The sequence below is a fragment of the Adiantum capillus-veneris genome, chromosome 25 (assembly GCF_014529385.1).
Source record: "Adiantum capillus-veneris isolate H3 chromosome 25, ASM1452938v2, whole genome shotgun sequence".
Lineage (NCBI taxonomy): Eukaryota > Viridiplantae > Streptophyta > Polypodiopsida > Polypodiales > Pteridaceae > Adiantum > Adiantum capillus-veneris.
This window is the reverse complement of record NC_140955.1, coordinates 57,808,655-57,827,505: the sequence shown is the minus strand read 5'-3', so window position 1 is coordinate 57,827,505 and position 18,851 is coordinate 57,808,655.

Below are 18,851 nucleotides of genomic sequence, written 5' to 3'. Positions count from 1 at the left end.
TCGACCTACGGCTTGTGTATTTGGTGTTTCTTCTATCCGTTGACCTACGGCTTGCCATACGCCTTCTTCACATTGCCTAGAGACTACCTAATCGTCTACACATGGTTTGAGTAGGCATAGAAGCCAATTCCGAAGTCCCTTTGCGTTTTTCCGTAGAAAAACGCAACCCGATTTGACCTATGGCTTGTGTATTCGGCGTTTCTTCTATCGGTTTGACCTAAGGCTTGCCATACGTTCTCTTGACATTGCCTAAAGACTACCTAATTGTCTACAGATGGTTTCAGTAGGCATAGAAGCCATTTGCGAAGTCCGTTTGCGTTTTCCCGTATAAAAACACAACCGGATTTGACCTACGGCTTGTGTATTTGGTGTTTCTTCTATCCGTTTGACCTACAGCTTGCCATACGCACTCTTGAAATTGCCTAAAGACTACCTAATTATCTACGGATGGTTTTAGTAGGCATAGAATCCATTTCCGAAGTCCGTTTACGGTTTTCCGTAGAAAAACGCAACCGGATTTGACCTACGGCTTGTGTATTTGGCGTTTCTTCTATGCGTTTGACCTACGGCTTGCCATACGCGCTCTTGACATTGCCTAAAGACTATCTAATGATCTACGGATGGTTTCAGTAGGCATAGAAGCCATTTCCAAAGTCCGTTTGCGTTTTTCCGTAGAAAAATGCAACCGAATTTGACCTACGGCTTGTGTATTTGGCGTTTCTTCTATCTGTTTGACCTACGGCTTGCCATACGCGCTCTTGACATTGCCTAAAGACTACCTAATTGTCTACGGATAGTTTCAAAAGGCATAGAAGCCATTTCCGAAGTCCGTTTGCATTTTTTCGTAGAAAAATGCAACCGGATTTGACCTACGGCTTGTGTATTTGGCGTTTCTTCTATCCGTTTGACCTATGGGTTGCCATACGCGCTCTTGACATTGCCTAAAGACTACCTAATCGTCTACGGATGGTTTCAGAAGCAATAGAAGCCATTTCCGAAGTCCGTTTGCATTTTTTTATTTGACCTACGGCTTTTGTATTTGGCGTTTCTTCTATCCGTTTGACCTACAGGCTTCCATACACACTCTTGACATGGCCTAAAGACTATATAATCGTCTACGGATGGTTCCAGTAGGCATAAAAGCCATGTCCGAAGTCCGTTTGCTTTTTTCCGTAGAAAAACGCAACCGGATTTGACCTACGGCTTGTTTATTTGGCGTTTCTTCAATCCGTTTGATCTACGGCTTTCCATACGCGCTCTTGACATTGCCTAAAGACTACCTAATTGTCTATGGATAGTTTCGGAAGGCATAGAAGCCATTTCCGAAGTCCGTTTGCGTTTTCCCATAGAAAAACACAACCGGATTTGACCTACGGCTTGTGTATTTGGCGTTTCTTCTATCCGTTTGACCTACGGGTTGCCATACGCGCTCTTGACATTGCGTAAAGACTACCTAATCATCTACGGATGGTTTCAGAAGCAATAGAAGCCATTTCCGAAGTCCGTTTGCATTTTTTATTTGACCTACGGCTTGTGTATTTGGCGTTTCTTCTATCCGTTTGACCTACAGGCTGCCATACGCACTCTTGACATTGCCTAAAGACTATATAATCGTCTACGGATGGTTCCAGTAGCCATAAAAGCCATGTCCGAAGTCCGTTTGCTTTTTTCCGTAGAAAAACGCAACCGGATTTGACCTACGGCTTGTTTATTTGGCGTTTTCTCTATCCATTTTGACCTACTGCTTGCCCTACGCGCTGTTGACATTGCCTTAAGACTACCTAATCGTCTACGGATAGTTCCAGTAGGCATAGAAGCCATTTCCGAAGTCCATTTGCGTTTTTCCATAGAAAAAAGCAACCGGATTTGACCTACGGCTTGTGTATTTGGCGTTTCTTCTATCCGTTTGACTGACGGCTTGCCATACGCGCTCTTGTCATTACCTAAAGACTACCTAATCATCTACGGATGGTTTCAGAAGGCATAGAAGCCATTTCCGAAGTCCGTATGCGTTTTTCCTTAGAAAAATGCAACCGGTTTTGACCTACGGCTTTTGTATTTGGCGTTTCTTCTATCCGTTTGACCTACGGCTTGCCATTCGCGCTCTAAGCTTTTGATGCTTACAACTAACTTTTGTCGCGAAAACTAACCAAAACAAAGAAACAAGAGCAGACGGGGACATGGGTAGAATGCTAGGTAGAGGCACAACCTCCTAACCAAACCATGCAAGAACCAATAGGTGGCTTACCCTAGTGTAGGAGATGAGTTCCTAACTCTCAAAGTACGAGAAAGACCAACTGAAAAAACCCTAGGTCAAGAGAGCCTGCAAGCGACAAAGAAGAAAAAGTTGTCGAAACGACACAAAACTTCAGAAGAATCTTAACAACATCGAGGACAATGCAACCATGGAGTATCTCCAGGTTTGGACCACCAAAAGTGGGTTGAAACAACCAATTCGGCGGCAGACACACAAAGCGTCATTTTGGCATAACGGCCAAAATGGGCGACCAATTGCCATGAAACTTCACAAGCAGTTTGACTTACGGCTTGCCATACGCGCTCTTGACATTGCCTAAAGATTACATAATCTTCTACGCATGGTTTCAGTAGGCAAAGAAGCCATTTCCGAAGTCCGTTTGCGTTTTTCCGTAGAAAAACGCAACCGGATTTCACCTACGGCTTGTGTATTTGGCGTTTGTTCTATCCGTTTGACCTACGGCTTGCCATACGCACTCTTGACATTGCCTAAAGACTACCTAATAGTCTACGGATGGTTTCAGTAAGCATAGAGGCCATTTCCAAAGTCCGTTTGCGTTTTTCTGTAGAAAAACGCAACAGGATTTGACATGAGGCTTGTGTATTTGCGTTTTTTCTATCTGTTTGACCTATGGCTTGCCATACACGCTCTTGACATTGCCTAAAGACTACCTAATCGTCTACGGATGGTTTCAGTAGGCATAGAAGCCATTCCGAGGTCCGTTTGCGTTTTTTCGTAGAAAAACGCAACCACATTTGACCTACGGCTTGTGTATTTGGCGTTTCTTCTATCCGTTTGACCTACAGGTTTCCATACGTGCTCTTGACATTTCCTAAAGACTACCTAATCGTCTACGGATGGTTTCAGAAGGCATTGAAGCCATTTCTGCAGTCCGTTTGCGTTTTTTCTTAAAAAACGCAACCGGATTTGACCTACGGCTTGTGTATTTGGCGTTTCTTCTATGCGTTTGACCTACGGGTTGTCGTACGTGCTCTTGACATTGCCTAAAGACCACCTACTCGTCAACGCATGGTTTCAGAAGGCATAGAAGCCATTTCCGAAGTCCGTTTGCATTTTTCCATAGAAAAACGCAACCGGATTTGACCTACGGCTTGTGTATTTGGCGTTTCTTCTATCCGTTTGACTTACGGCTTACCATACGTGCTCTTGACATTGCCTAAAGACTACATAATCGTCTACGGATGGTTTCAGTAGGCAAAGAAGCCATTTCCGAAGTCCGTTTGCGTTTTTCCGTAGAAAAACACAATCGGATTTGACCTACGGCTTGTGTATTTGGTGTTTGTTCTATCCGTTTGACCTACGGCTTGCCATACGCGCTCTTGACATTGCCTAAAGACTACCTAGTAGTCTACGGATGGTTTCAGTAGGCATAGAAGCCATTTCGGAAGTCCGTTTGCGTATTTCCATAGAAAAACGCAACCGGATTTCACCTACGGCTTGTATATTTGGCGTTTCTTCTATCCGTTTGACTTACGGCTTGCCATACGCGCTCTTGACATTGCCTAAAGACTACCTAATGGTCTACGGATGGTTTCAAAAGGCATAGAAGCCATTTCCGTTGTCCGTTTTCGTTTTTTCGTAGAAAAACGCAACCCGCTTTGACCTACGGTTTGTGTATTTGACGTTTCTTCTATCCGTTTGACCTACGGGTTTCCATATGTGCTGTTGACATTGCCTAAAGACTAACTTATCATCTACGGATGGTTTCAGTAGTCAAAGAAGCTGTTTTCGAAGTTCGTTTGCGTTTTTCCGTAGAAAAAAGCAACCGGATTTGACCTACGGCTTGTGTATTTGGCGTTTCTTCTATCCGTTTGACCTACGGCTTGCCATACGCACTCTTGACATTGCCTAAAGACTACCTAATCGTCTACGGATGGCTTCAGTAGGCAGAGAAGACATTTCCGAAGTTCGTTTGCATTTTTCCGTAGAAAAACGCACCCGGATTTGACCTACGGCTTGTGTATTTGGCGTTTCTTCTATCCGTTTGACCTACGGCTTGCCATACGCGCTCTTGACATTGCCTAAAGACTACCTAATCGTCTACGGATGGTTTCAGAAGGCATAGAAGCCATGTCTATTTGCGTTTTTCCGTAGAAAAACTCAACCGGATTTGACATACGGCTTGTGTATTTGGCGTTAATTCAAACCCATTCACCTACGGCTTGCCATACACACTCTTGACATTGCTATAAAACTACTTAATGAACTACGGATGGTTTCGTAATGTATAGAAGCGATTTCCGAAGTCTGTTTGCGTTTTTCCGTCGAAAAACGAAACCGAATTAGACCTACGGCTTGTATATTTGGCGTTTCTTCTATCCGTTTGACCTACGGCTTGCCATACGCGCTCTTGACATTGCCTAAAGACTATACCTAATCCTCTACGGATGGTTTCAGTAGGCATAGAAGCCTTTTGCGATGTCCGTTTGCGTTTTTCCGTAGAAAAATCGCAAACGGATTTGACCTACGGCTTGTGTATTTGGCGTTTTATATATCCGTTTGACCTACGGGTTTCCATACGCGCTCTTGACATTGCCTAAAGACTACCTAATCGTCTACGGATGGTTTCAGAAGGCATAGAAGCCATTTCCGAAGTCCGTTTGCGTTTTTCCTTAGAAAAACGCAACCTGATTTGACCTACGGCTTGTATATTTGGCGTTTCTTCTTTCCGTTTGACTTAAGGCTTTCCATACGCGCTCTTGACATTGCCTAAACACTACCTAATCGTCTACGGATGGTTTCAGTAGGCAAAGAATCCATTTCCAAAGTCCCTTTGCACTTTTCCGTAGAAAAACGCAACCAGATTTGACCTACGGCTTGTGTATTTGGCGTTTTTTCTATCCGTTTGGCCTACGGCTTGCCATACGCGCTCTTGACATTTCCTAAAGACTATCTAATCGTCTACGGATGGTTTCAGTAGCAATAGAAGCCATTTCCGAAGGCCGTTTACGTTTTTCCGTAGAAAAACGCAACCGGATTTGACCTACGGCTTGTGTATTTGGCGTTTCTTCTATGCGTTTCACCTATGGCTTGCCATACACGCTCTTGACGCTGCCTAAAGACAACCTAATCATCTACGGATGGTTTCAGTAGGCATAGAAGCCATTTCCGAAGTCCGTTTGAGTATTTCCATAGAAAAATGCAACCGGATTTGACCTACGGCTTGTGTATTTGGCGTTTTTTCTATCCGTTTGACCTACGGGTTGCCATACGAGCTCTTGACATTGCCTAAAGACTATCTAATCGTCTACGGATGGTTTCAGAAGGCATAGAAGCCATTTCTTAAGTCCGTTTGCGTTTTTCCGTAGAAAAACGCAACCGGATTTGACCTACGGCTTGTGTATTTGGCGTTTCTTCTATGCGCTTGACCTACGGCTTGCCATACGCGCTCTTGACATTGCCTAAAGACTACCTAATCGTCTACAGATGGTTTCAGTAGGAATAGAAGCCATTTCCGACATCCGTTTGCGTTTTTCCGTAGAAAAATGCAACCGGATTTGATCTACGGCTTGTGTATTTGGCGTTTCTTCTATCCGTTTGACCTACGTCTTGCCATACGCGCTCTTGACATTGCCTAAAGACTACCTAATCGTCTACGGATGGTTTCAGAAGGCATAGAAGCCATTTTCGAAGTCTGTTTGCGTTTTCCCGTAGAAAAACGCAACCGGATTTGACCTACGGCTTGTGTATTTGGCGTTTCTTCTACCCATTTGACTTACGGCCTGCCATACGTGCTCTTGACATTGCCTAAAGACTACCTAATCGTCTACGGATGGTTTCAATAGACAAAGAAGCCATTTCCGAAGTCGGTTTGCGTTTTTCCGTAGAAAAACGCAACCGGATTTGACCTACGGTTTGTGTATTTGGCGTTTGTTCTATCCGTTTGACCTATGGCTTGCCATACGCGCTCTTGAAATTGCCTAAAGACTATCTAATCGTCTACGGATGGTTTCAGTAGCAATAGAAGCCATTTCCGAAGTCCGTTTACGTTTTTCCGTAGAAAAACGCAACCGGATTTGACCTACGGCTTGTGTATTTGGCGTTTCTTCTATGCGTTTCACCTATGGCTTGCCATACGCGCTCTTGACGTTGCCTAAAGACAACCTAATCATCTACGGATGGTTTCAGTAGGCATAGAAGCCATTTCCGAAGTCCGTTTACGTATTTCCATAGAAAAATGCAACAGATTTGACCTACGGCTTGTGTATTTGGCGTTTTTTCTATCCGTTTGACCTACGGGTTGCCATACGAGCTCTTGACATTGCCTAAAGACTACCTAATCGTCTACGGATGGTTTCAGAAGGCATAGAAGCCATTTTCGAAGTGTGTTTGCGTTTTTCCGTAGAAAAACGCAACCGAATTTGACCTACGGCTTGTGTATTTGGCGTTTTTTCTGTGCGTTTGACCTACGGCTTGCCATACGCGCTCTTGACATTGCCTAACGACTACCTAATCGTCTACGGATGGTTTCAGTAGGAATAGAAGCTGAAATGACTACAAAGGGGGCTTTTAACTAAACTGATGATTTTTAAGGTTGAAATCTAGGTAGCAGGGCTTAGGGCACTAGCACAAACCATGCTTTGCACAAAAAACACTTTTTATCAAGAATAGACATCATATGCGTATGATGTCTCACAGCATGATTTTCACATCAACTTAAACACATGAATGCATAGCCTCTTAATTCTATATGCTAACAACATCAAATGTACAAAGTATCATGAGATTTGGAGTTGAAAAACCAATTGGAAACTAAAAAGACGCAAAGTAGGACATAAAACCGACTTCTGGCCCTATATTTGCCAAAATAGCTCCAAACTCAATGAAACTTTGTAGGATTGTTGTTCAACACATGCACAAGCTATCTGGAACCAAAAAGTACCATTATGACCAAAAAGACATCATACGCGTATGATGTCACTTTGCACATACAGAGCCAAAACTGATCATTTCTCATCATATATCCATTATAAATGTCAAATACATGCCACATATGAAGTTTGGTACCATTTGGTCAAGGGGATCACTCCATTAGCCCAATTAGTAGAAAATCCTCTATTTAAAGCCTAATCTTGCCAAAATTCATCATACTCAACTTCAAATCAAGATTTGAGTACACACAGTCCTTTACTATCATATGAGGAGCCCACAGAATCAATCTCATGCAAAAATGACACAAAAGACATCATACACGTATGATGTCTCCAGAGCCAATTTTGGTTCAAACTATACCCAAATTTCATAAAATCATTGTCTAAGCCTATATAAAGCCAAATCCAAGCTTACAATGCAAAATGGTTCAATTCTACCCAAAAAGACATCATACGCGTATGATGTCTCCCTACTTGATTTTTGCATTTCAGAGTTGCAAGTACCACACAGAAGTGATCTACATGCCATTTGAGAGCAAACCACCAAGTTTCATCCAATTTGGATCACAAAATCCAATTCCCTCTCAATATCTTGCAAAGAACCTGACCAGGACTAAAATGGCCATAACTTGACCAAATGGGACCCAAATTCAAATCCAAGCATGTTGGACGGATATGCCGCGACGGACGTCAGCATAGCGAGAACTCACCTAACATATAATGTCAACTGAGGACGAAACTCGACCCGCTGGCGTGTGGAAGGAAGCAAAGGGTGTCAACCTCTACTCGACCGACTAATGACTACTTCCTACAGAGATATCAACTCTACATGCCATCGGTTCTGTGAATGTGAGAGTCTCATATGATGCTACCGCAAGCCAAAATCCCATTAGACGTTCTTGAAGCGTTACGAAACTTGAGGGATATCCTATCAACACCAATAGGCCACTCTCCCTAAGGTCCGTGACCAAAAAAACCTACTCAATACCCTCCGTGCAGAAAACGCGTAGGATGTCTGGCCGGTTTTTGCAGGTCGACGTTTTCGAAAACTAAAGTGCCTAATGTGTAGCTCTACTCGCTCTGATCGCGTGGATATGCTGAAATGCAAAAACAGACAACAGTTACTCACCGAAACTCCAAAAGTAGCTCGCGGGTGAATTTGCCAAAACACAGACGAACGCGTGTGATGTAAGCATCAACGCGTAGCTCTCCTCGTGGGCAACTCACTACTGCTCTCCGTTTGCGATTCCGACCACCGTAGCTCCTGTAGCACACATACATACTCTCTCACTCTCTCGCAGTCTCCCAACGACACAGAAGATCCGATTTATTAGAAGTCTCCTTACAAATCTTTAGGTTTTGTCTTATATACTAAGCCTTAGAAAACCTAATGTACGACCAAAATGACCTTATTTGTCCCTAGGCTTCTATAGAGCTTAATTACAACACCGTGAGCTGGCTTTGCTCATCCAACAAGCATCTGTGGCCTCAATACAATTGATGACTTAAAATATGAAGTTCCCGTAAACATTACAAAAGTGGCCGTAATGGCTCAAAATGATAATAACGGGATATTTGATGATTTCCATGAGCTTGTATCTTCACATTACAACATCAATCTTCGTCTTCATCACTTCATCAGCATCTTTATTTGGAATCTTTAGAGAATCTTTGAGGGATCTTTATGGAATCTTTGTGGAAGCGTTGTTGAAAGCTTGACCTTTCAACACTCTCCCCCTTCGAAGTCTTGTCGTCCCCGACAAGACCCTATGTCTGCAGTGGCCTTGGCGAGTGGTTCATGTTTGGTGTTGGTTGAATCTTTTGTTGTTGCAGTTTCTTCTATCAGATGCTTTGTATGTTGTAGAGGTATCTTTTTCTTGTACATGTAGTGTAGTTGAAGCCATAGCTCTCCCCCTCCGATTGGTAGTTGTAGCGTGAATAAGTCGAGTGAGGTTTGTTGTGCAGCAAGGCTTTATCATGGCAGCTCTGTATTGTTTGTTCTTTGGGTGTCATCCTGCATGTGTACCTGTAAACTTGAAGCCTTTTTGAATTTTTTCTAGGCCGCTCCCCTTTGATCCTGCAGTTGATGAGCATGCAGTTGTTTGGGGATGTCGTTGGTCTGCTTTTCTGTGTTTTGATAAGAAAAATAGAATAGTGAAAATAAAATGTGACGTATATTACAAAATGAAGGTCTTGGATACCTGGATAGGACTAAAGGAAAAAACCCAGTGGGAAAAAAAATGCCTTTAGTCACCATTAAGTGTGAGGCTATATGTACTTATGTTTGATGTAACCGAGTTTTGTTGAGTTAAAGTACTTATAGCCATATGGCTACTATTATTGACTGGATAAACATTGGATAAGTGTTAGTAGCTTGAAGTCAGAGTCGTTTTTGTTGAGCAAATGCTTATGAAACCTGTTACCGCTTTGTCATCGTCATTTTGTTGTGTAAGTGCATGGGTGGAACACAAATCGTGTCAAATGCAAATGTCCAATAATGGGACTTTATAATGCTTGCACAGATAGATGCATGGGAAACAATATGCGGTGTGAGAGGAGTTTGAATGGGTGCTTCCAAGAGTGAACGTAGCTAGAGAAGCAAAAATATATTTGACTTCAAGAGCTGCCGTTACTCACAAGAAGGGTTTTTGTCGACGAGGTTTTTTCCACTCTCCTCACTGTGTTCATGTGCGTGAGTGTTTTTTGGACTACTCCACCACTCCACCATTTAAAATAGTAGACTTTGACTCTTATGCTCACCTCTTCCAGCATGAGTGACATGACTTTATGTATGCTCAACTCTCCATCTTGAGCTTTAATCTAAGTATCTAGACTCATAGACCACAAAGAATATTAAGACATGAAGCTTGGGTCTAATGCTTGCTCATTTAGTGGCTCAGCTGCCCGACTCTTGACTCTTATGCCATTATTTTTATGGCGATTCGACTTACTCTCGGGAGCTTTCGACCAAGAATAGGTTTTGAAATTCAAAACTCCCATCCTCGAAGAGAGGATTTGTAAAGGACCATACTGGCAATATTGGTTTCTTTTGCCATACCTGGGTGACCTTGGTTGTCAAAATTTCTTTTTGTTGTTGTTGGTCCCTTGGTTGAGAAGATTGGCTCGCTCCATTCCCCATAACACTTTGTCTATCATGTCTTGACATTTCTTGAGAGCTAGAGATGACTTCAATCTTCTTCGTTATTTGTTGTTCTTTTGGCACCCATTTGTATCTGCATCGTGTGATTAGCGTTTCTTTGCTGATATCCTTTGCCTTGACTGTGACATTGTCCTTGATTTTGCCTTCCGTGAAATTGCGATTATTTTCAAGCTGAAGTCGTTTGCTTGAAGAATGTTTACCTGGCATCTTTGGTAGCCAAATTCTCCGATTTCCTTGATAGTAACCTTGTGCTTGAAGAATTGTAGATGGCACTTCCCATGATGTTTTTGATGTCGTATTGAGATGTACAAGAGTGCCATTTTTTGGATTATTTATCGATGAAGTCCTATGTTGGTATGAAGGCCAGTTGGATTTGAAATTTCTTGCATCCCTTTGGCGAGCCTTGTTGGTTGGTCTCCTTTGGCGATATAAATATGATCTTTGTTGCTTTTGGGGACGCTTTTTGAAACCTTTATCCACCACATAAGCCGAGGTTTGTGGTTTTGGTAACCAAAGTTTCTTTTGACCCTCATAATAGCCTTGCTCTGCTAAGCTGTAGTGGGAGGCTATCCATCCCATGTGTTTACCTTTCGTCAATCGGCTAGGCTCATTTACCCATATTGGGTCCTTGACCTTGATTTCTTCAGCTTTGATGTAGACCTTTGAAGATTTTTGTCGACAATAATCGCGCAGTGTAGGGTATTTCGGTTGAAAGATTTTCTTTGTATTCTGTCTTTCATGTGGAAGCATGTGGTCAGTTGATGTCGAAGCTCTGTCTTGAACTTTTCGGGGCTGGATTGAAGACTCTGATTTAATGGGTTGCTTCTGTTGGTAGGACATTTGTGGGCTCATTTTGGCTTTGCCATTGTCGGAAGCCGATAATCTTGGAGCAGTAGTAGGCTGGATTTCTTGAGAGCTAGTCGTGATGACCATTGTTGAAAATCCAGGTTCTTCTGCCAATGTTTTTGCCCAGTGCTTGGACAAAATCAAATGTGTATTCATTTTGGAGGAATCCACCACTAGGAATTTGTCTTTGATTACCTTTGACCGTAGTTTAAGGGAAGCTTCTGCAATCCCTAAACTTGTGATGGCTATTCCATGTGATATAGGAACATGTTCCTGAATTTCATACAGTTCTGGCTTACCTAGAAGTAACCATAGCCCATAAGACATGACATTAGTTGTGGCAGTGCAATCTATCTCTGCTGTAAAGTTGAATTTCAGTTTCTCATACACATCCAACGAGAATTTAATCTTCTTGTTGGCTGCCAAGTAACTGATGTCCTCTTTGATTTTGGTACTTTTCTTAGACTTTTGTGCCTTGAAGGCTTTGTCATCCTCTTGTATGTTGAACTTCTTTGTCATTTGACTGGTTGTAGCATGTCCCAAGTGCTTACTATCTTCAGCTCTAGCTGCTTGTTGGTGTTCATTGCTAGTTTCTGACTGTGACACCTTGATTCTTGATTTTAGAAGCTCTCTGTCACTTTTTACTTCTTCTAGCACTTGAAGGTCATTCAATGGTGACTTTTCTTCTTGGAAATGTTTTGAAGCTTGTGTAGAAGGATGTTGAGGTTTACTCTCTTCTTCTGATGCAATGGTCGCCGTGGCCTTTGGTTTCCATTGTTCCATGGGTTTTTGTAGAGTCTCTTCTCGAAAATATTCATTCATATCCTATATTGCTTGTCCTTGGTAGTCAATCTTGGACTCAGTCATTTTCTGTTCTTCTGTGCATTGTATGTCTTCAGTTACATCTTCTTTTAGCTTGTCATACTCATTGATTTGTTCAATCACCAATGAAGAGTCCACAATAGAAAATTTATTTGGTAGACTTTCAGCTTCATCCATTGACTCTATTTGCATGTCTTCCACTTGTGATGTGGCACTAAGATTTTTTGTTACCTCTGCCACCTCTTCTTGCGTTGGCTCACTATCGTCAGAATCTTGGCTTCTTTTGCTCTCGAACCTTGAACTACGAGCTTCATCTTCATCACCTTGTGGATGCTCTGACTTGTCCCCACTGAGGTTCCTTAAACGATCTTGAATCAGCTGATTCAATTGATCTTTTTTGAAAGCGTGATTCTCTATGATAATGTCGTTGACACCTTTGACTTCAAGCAACTGTGTCTTGAGCCTATCTTTTGTGCTCTGTGACAAGATCTGCTTCTTTTCCGGAGATCTTGTTGGGGATTCTTTCTTCCGTTCCCTTGTTGTCACTGTCTGAACTTTGCTTTTGGCTTGTTGCTTCTTCTTTTCCATGTAGAGCTTTACTGGGCAGTCCTTCACTAAATGACCAATGGCACATTGGTCGCAATATGTTGTTATCTCAACATGTGCACCCTTTGGACGAGGCAGCTTTCCATAATACTGCTGATAATGGTTTCTTGTGGTATCTAGATACAGATATGACCTCTTCTTTGCATGCATGAACCTGTAGATTACGACTGACTTAGGTGTATCCACTGGCTTTGTCTCTTTATCCTTCATCATCTTGTCCTTGAGAAGCTGAAAATAGCTTCCATTATTGCTTGCATACAAGATCAAATCACTATCCATGCTTTCTAGCAGTTGTGATGCTAATTCTTCCATCAGTATATGGTCTTTGACGTGGGGCTTCTGCATAGCCTTAGGGCTATGTTTCCGAGTTGATTTTGGCGAGTTCTGCACCGAGGGTGAAGATTGAACCGAATCTTTGTTTTCCGTTTCCCTTGATGGTGCTTTTGGATGGGGTCCAAGTATGTGACTTACAGGTTGTCCACAATTGCTAAAATCATCCATATTTTTCACATCGGCTATTTCATAGTGCCTATCGTATTTGTCGACCACAATGACATCTTGACCTGACCTTTTACATTGGGCATTGTGAATTTCCAGTGGTCTCTCCTCCGGCTCGGCATATTCCAATGCTTCTTGAAATTCCACTTGGACTCCTGAAAAGGACACTGCTTCTTGTAAAGCTGGACTTCTTAATCCCACTCTTGAAGATATAGGGTCTCTTTGTTGAGTTTGAACTCCCCCCATCCAAGAGTGCTCCATATCTGATGTTGGCATCTGTTGAATGCTTGGTGATATGACTTCTTGTGCTTTGTTAAGTAGCTCTTGAGACCAAGCTGGTTCTTTTTGAATTTGGGTTGTCTTCATAGCTGGTACCTCTTGTGCTAGTGTAGTGCACGAGACTTGTGTTGTGTCTTTCCATGTTGTGTCTTGTGTTGTGCCTTGTTGTGTGTCATGTGGTGTGTCACTCATTTGTGTAGTGACAGCCGTAGGTGTCAATTCTTCCAGGTGCGTAGTTAGAGGTAAACCCATGACAAGATGGTATACATTACCCCCTTTAGACATGTAGTCTTCTCCTCTTGAGCCAAACACTTCTGCTGTAAAGTAATGATTGTTTTCTACAGGAACTTCATGACTTGTGACAGCCCTGTAGTATCGACCGTCTTCATCTCCATAGAGGGTACCAAATTTCTGTTTTCCATCTTGTGCTTTGTACATAAAAATACTTGGAGGATATGTGTAGAGTTCTGTAAGTTGATCCTTGTACAACATTTCTATCTCATTGTCGATGTATTTTCCGTGCCTCATGTAAATTGATCCCAGACAGTCTTCCATGAAATTTGGATGTGGGTGTAGTACATTCTTCGCTGTTTCAACTTCCACATATTGAGATGTCCGAGTTTCCTCTGTATCTTTCTTTGTCTTGATGTACAAATTCCGATTGACATCCTCATAGCATGGTAGTCCTTTGTAGTATCCAATCAGATAGATCTGAATTTGCTCTCTTGTAATATCTGTGGATGTACTTGAAGCTTCTTCCTGACTGGTCTGATTCCTTTGAGACGCCATTGCTTTCGTCTTGACTCCCTTGTTGTACCTGTTCAGTGATAGCTCTAATTGCTTGCCTCAATGCTAATAAAAATTATTAGCGCCCTTGTGTCGGTCTTTTTCGCTTGAGGTCCTTCAGCTTTTGTGGATGCCTTAATCTCTGAGTTTTTTTGAATTGGGATTTGCTTGAACTTCTTAGCTCCCTTGCTTGCCAAGGCTGATACTGTCTTGTCTGGCTGCTTGCTTTTCCTAGAGCTTTTTAGTAGGCTTCGATCTAGTGGAAGCACTGTGATAAGTTATGCAACTTACCATTATATATACTGCAACGATTGCTCCCTTTGTAGCGATTCTTGAGTCGAGCTAACCTGTGTTCACTTTAGCACACAATCTACAAAATTCTATTTAGGTGGCAAACTTTTTCATAATGAATGCAGAAATCCTTGATGTACCTTTGACGGCCACACTTGTTCCTTGAGCACCTTCTAGCGGGTGACCAATGGTTTTCCCAAAAGATAATTTCAATCTGCTAACTTAGCAGTCTTCAAAAATCGTGACCGTTTTCTCACAATTCTTTCAACTGTCTGTTTTAGACACCCCTGACTTCTGGATGCATTTTGAGACCTTAAACGATGTTTTTTTTCAAAGTTGAACTAAATGGTTTTCGATGGCATACATTTAGTTCAAGTTCTACTCTAAGATATGTAGTGTCACTCTCAAGCTACGTTTTGATATAAAAACTTTTCCGATCCGATACCATTTGTGAAAGTTATGGCCAAAACAGTGAATTGCAGATTAGAATGGTCAAAATGAGTCCAAATTCAATTTTGAAAAAAGATTTGGGATCTCTGTGACACTGTGAACACTCTTGTATGGTCAAAGTTACAGTTGGACCCTTAAACTAGCCTAGAGGCATCCTACGCGTAGGATGTCTATATGCTCAGAATTGAACAAAATTTGGTCCAGAGACTCCCCTTGAGTCCAGCAACACAATGGTATGCTCAGAATTTTATTTGGACATGAAAATGGCCTTGAGACATCCTACACGTAGGATGTCTTTTTGCTCAGAATGACTTGAAATTTTCACCCCAGCTTCTCCTTGATGTGCTGATCACAGTGGTGTGCTCATAGGTTGGTTTGGAGTCCTAAATCAAGCTGAAGACATCCTACGCGTAGGATGTCTAACTGCTCAGATTTTGTCCAAACTTGCACTGTAGCTTCCCCTTGATGTGCTAAACTCACTGCTATTTTTACTTTTTGATTTTGACACCTATAGGTTGGTCAAATGATCAAGAATCTGCTTTAGAAGCCTGATGTCTGTTCTGATGAATTCACTAGTCAAATCAACTCCAAATTGGACCAAATTTGACTAGGAGGCTTGCCTAAGGCTATATGACAGCATGGTATGGTCACAATAGAATTTTGGTTTCAGAATTATGCATTAGACATCCTACGCGTAGGATGTCTTTTTGCTCTATGGTTTTGGTCTTGGAATAATGCCTTGGCACAATTTGGGTAGGATGTCTGGCAATTTCAGTCTATCTGGCCTTATCCTATCAAGATATGGTCAAGTTCCCCCTTCCATGTGAAAATAGGGTAAAACCTACCTTCTAAACACACTCGTAACCTCAGTTTTCCCAAATTCCCTGCCAAAAGTGCCCTGGAGACATCCTACGTGTAGGATGTCTATTGTCTTAAAATGCAATTTTTTTCTGGCAGTAGTATTCTCTATGCTCTCTAGAGCTCTCAGCTATAATCACAGAAACTTTTGGACTTCAAATCAGCTTCCAAACACAACTTACAGTCTTTCCTACTTAGTGTTTTCTACTTCTCTGATGAGCCTAACAGCAAATAAGACATGCATAAAGTACTCTAGATCAACAATCAAGATATCATACTTACCCTACTCCTACTCATCAATGTGAGATGGTGATTTTGATGTCTTGGTTGCTTCCTGGACTCACACAGACTCTCAAGTCAACCTACCACCACATCTACAACTCCAACTCCTACTCTCTACACCACAACCTACTACTACCTAATACTACCTAAGACGGAAGATCCAGGCCAGACACACGCTCCCTAGATGCCTCCTAAGACCTAGAGAGTCCACCACCCTCTAATCCTATCTAAATATAAAATAGTACTCTGGCAAGCTAGAGGGACCTCTATCCTCAAGGACTAGTCTCGGTCACCTACTTAGGGCCCTCGTCCCTGGCAGCGGCGCCAATGTTGGACGGATATGCCGCGACGGACGTCAGCATAGCGAGAACTCACCTAACATATAATGTCAACTGAGGACGAAGCTCGACCCGCAGGCGCGTGGAAGCAAGAAAAGGGTGTCAACCTCTACTCGACTGACTAATGACTACTTCCTACAGAGATATCAACTCTACATGCCATCGGTTATGTGAATGTGAGAGTCTCATATGATGCTACCGCAAGCCAAAATCCCATTAGACGTTCTCGAAGCGTTACGAAACTTGAGGGATATCCTATCAACACCAATAGGCCACTCTCCCTAAGGTCCGTGACCAAAAAAACCTACTCAATACCCTTCGTGCAGAAAACATGTAGGATGTCTGGCCGGTTTTTGCAGGTCGACGTTTTCGAAAACTACAGTGCCTAATGTGTAGCTCTACTCGCTCTGATCGCGTGGATATGCTGAAATGCAAAAACGGACAACAGTTACTCACCGAAACTCCAAAAGTAGCTCGCGGGTGAATTTGCCAAAACACAGACGAACGCGTGTGATGTAAGCATCAACGCGTAGCTCTCCTCGTGGGCAACTCACTGCTGCTCTCCGTTTGCGATTCCGACCACCGTAGCTCCTGTAGCACACATACACACTCTCTCACTCTCTCACAGTCTCCCAATGACACAGAAGATCCGATTTATTAGAAGTCTCCTTACAAATCTTTAGGTTTTGGCTTATATACTAAGCCTTAGAAAACCTAATGTACGACCAAAATGATCTTATTTGTCCCTAGGCTTCTATAGAGCTTAATTACAACACCGTGAGCTGGCTTTGCTCATCCAACAAGCATGTGTGGCCTCAATACAATTGATGACTTAAAATATGAAGTTCCCGTAAACATTACAAAAGTGGCCGTAATGGCTCAAAATGATAATAACGGGATATTTGATGATGTCCATGAGCTTGTATCTTCACATTACAACATCAATCTTCGTCTTCATCACTTCATCAGCATCTTTATTTGGAATCTTTAGAGAATCTTTGAGGGATCTTTATGGAATCTTTGTGGAAGCGTTGTTGAAAGGTTGAACTTTCAACAAGGCATATAGAATGGATGTATGCACTATCAGCTACAAGCACAACCAATATCAAGCCATTTTGACACAAAAGACATCATACGCATATGCTGTCTCCAGCATGATTTTTCACCCAAATTACACATTTGTCCACATGCATTGCATCCTTAGGCCCTGAATAGCTTATGTTTCAATTTTTAAGTCATTTGGATAGTTAAAAGCTTAATTTCAGCTTTCAGTACTGAAAAAGACGCTAACTTCTGAAATTGGAGTTACAGGATCCATGGATTCGGAGAAGTCGTCAGCAAAGAGAAAGAGACAGACACTCAAAGAAGCAATAGCAGAAGCCGAGCCATTTTCTATTCCCCCAGAGACTCTCAAGCCCACAAAGACTTGGGTAGAAGAAGTAGTGTTAGAAGAACAGGGGATAAAGATATACCAAGGTACTTTCAGAGACCTACGAGGAGAAACAGTGGATATCCCAATGATTCCCCAAGAACTAGTGGACTACAGTAGAACAGAGGAGATAAGCAGATACCTGGAAAGGGTAGATCTCCACATTTTTTTCACTTCCAGACTATCAGGAGTAGACACTCAAAGAGTGTATGAGTTGGAAACCACCATACAGAAAGACGGAAAGGCTACACTCACAGCCTTGGAAGGGAAAAAGGTTGAAGTGGTTATCACTCCTCAACTCATTGCAAATGCTCTGAAGCTGCACAACAAAGGATGCTCAGTCAGAGAAAGACGGGAAGCCATAGAAGTGTATGGGCCAAAGAAGCAAAATGCCACCTATGAAGACATAGCAAATCCGAGAGCGGCAAAGCTTTGCCGGCCTACATCCAGGTTTTACACATATGCAGCAAAAGGACATAGAAGTATACCACACCACCACATGCTGTTGCCACAACAATCACTTGGGCAATAAAGAGCAACATCCCGAAGGAAGTCAATTATGCTCAGCACATCTATGAGCAAGTAATTGCTTTGCAGAACGAGAAGCCCAAGTACATTGGAGGAGCCGAAGTGTTGACTAAGATAGCTTATGAAGCTATCGGAGAAAGGGACCAGTGGCCAAAGACTCCCTCGCAAAACCAATGGCTAAAAGAGATAGATGAAGATGAAGACCAGCCAGAGGTCACAAAGAGAGTGTCAACAAGCGCAAGGCGGAAACTAGAAATTGTTTCTGAGCCAGAAGAAGAAGAAGACGAGCCCCTCAAGAAGAAGACCAAGAAGAAACCCGCTCCAAAGCAAACTAAGAGCCAGAAAGCCGCCAAAATGGAGAGGTTGATTGAACAGTTTAGAGCCGAGCGAGCTTTAAAACGAGATTTTGAGGGGGTGCCAGACCCAACAAAAGTCAAAGCCAACTCAACAAGACCAAATATTGAACAGTACGATCAATATATCAAGGCTTATGAAGAATCATAAGCTATCTTGGGGCAACAACCATTAG